Genomic DNA, 1,663 nt, shown 5'->3' with positions numbered 1-1,663 from the left:
TTGAGAGCCCAGGAAACTTCCAGCCCAGGGATTTACTGGGTGTCTCCCCATCCCCAGTGGTGGGAATGAGGCACATGCTGAGTGAAGAGGGCTGGTAAGAGCCTGCAGTGGCCCCACCCCACCTCCAAGGTGCATGCTGAAATCTTCATGAACAGGCAGGAGGTCAATGGAGCACATGACAGTTGAGCTGGAAAGAGCAGACCCCTAGAACAAGCCCTGGGAGTTCAAGCCAGCTTCACAAATTTCTTTGGGTGAAGACATAGCCCCAGGGAGCCCCTAGAGTAGGATACTAATGCCCCACTGGGGTACAAACTTGGAGGTTGATAAAAGAGCAGGATAAACCCATGCGAGTGGCTGGGGAAAGGACTGTGGTGGAACTGTGTCAGCTTGGCGGAAAGAGACGCCAGCAAGGGTAAGTTCCCCGAATGGCAGTGCAGGCTAAGACCCAGTGCTTAAGGGCCTAAAGAGGAAGTGAAAACAGAGGTGCTGTCTGGCCTGCCTGTGGCAGTGAGTTATTTCTCCACATGCTTAATTGCATAAATAGCTCTGTGGGTTTGGAGAGGCAGTACACAAGCAGAGAAGCATGCACAGAGGTGGCTAAGAACCTGTGTTTTGCAGGGGTCTGCAGTCAGAACAGCCTCTACAGACTGCAAAATGCCTAGGCCTACCTGGGATAGCCCAAGACAGCTGGAGCCCTCAAAGCATTTGTTGAGAAGAGCAAGGGACTGCCCCTCCCTCCATCCTTTGGGCAGAAGTCAGAGCGAATGGCTTTTAGCTGCGAATTATTAATCAGGGGATTAATATAACGAGTATTTAGCATAGTATATATGTCATTAGCCTGATCATCTCTTAAGTGCAAATATTTATTAACTTATTTTTGTATAAACTCACCCTTACTGTATTGTAGAGTATTTCAAACTTTTGGTATCATTTAATATTTGCATGTATATTATAATTATTCCCTGTATAAAACTAAATTCTGTAAGTAGTGACTCCTGAGTCTCCCAGGTCTCTCCACTGTAAAAGGAAGCCTCTCTTATCAAAGAGGCTCTGGCTACTCCTAGGTGAGCTGAACAGTGGTACCTGGTACCCCAAGTCCCAAACATCTGGACATGGCCACAGGTAGCACCACGCGCCAATGGAAAATGGATAAGTGTTAAAATTGTCTATATTTTCCATGTGTAGAATCAGGGGGGAGGCAGAGGGAGAAAGAGTGCAATCATCTTAAATTCAAAGTCTTTTTGGAGTCTGGTAAATATGGTAATTTGCTTGACCAAAAATTCTGTTTATTTAGTTGAAAAATTCAAAATAGCTGGTCCAGACATCTATATAATGAAGCTTTATTTATTTATTTTTCTTAAAAGAGACGGAAAGTCTAGAGCCAGTAAGTAAGACACCAGACTATAAACTGGATTCTTTTATTCCTGGTTCAGAAGCTGACCTGCTGCATGCAATCTTAAACGAGTTCACTTTTCTTCTTCCAATCTTTTTTTTCTTAGCCTCCCTCAGATTACCTGGAGTAGGCTCTCTTATTCAGGATGGGGGTAGAAGCATGCACATGAGCAACTGAAAAAAGCAGATAGCACTTCAAGTCCATGTTCACTTACCTTGACTGGAAGTAACTTGTTTGTGTAGCTGTACCAAATGAAATCCTCCTAAATCA

The sequence above is a fragment of the Crocodylus porosus genome, unplaced genomic scaffold, assembly GCF_001723895.1.
Source record: "Crocodylus porosus isolate Cpor-Errol unplaced genomic scaffold, CroPor_comp1, whole genome shotgun sequence".
NCBI classification, from domain to species: domain Eukaryota; kingdom Metazoa; phylum Chordata; order Crocodylia; family Crocodylidae; genus Crocodylus; species Crocodylus porosus.
This window is presented reverse-complemented; position numbering follows the sequence as displayed.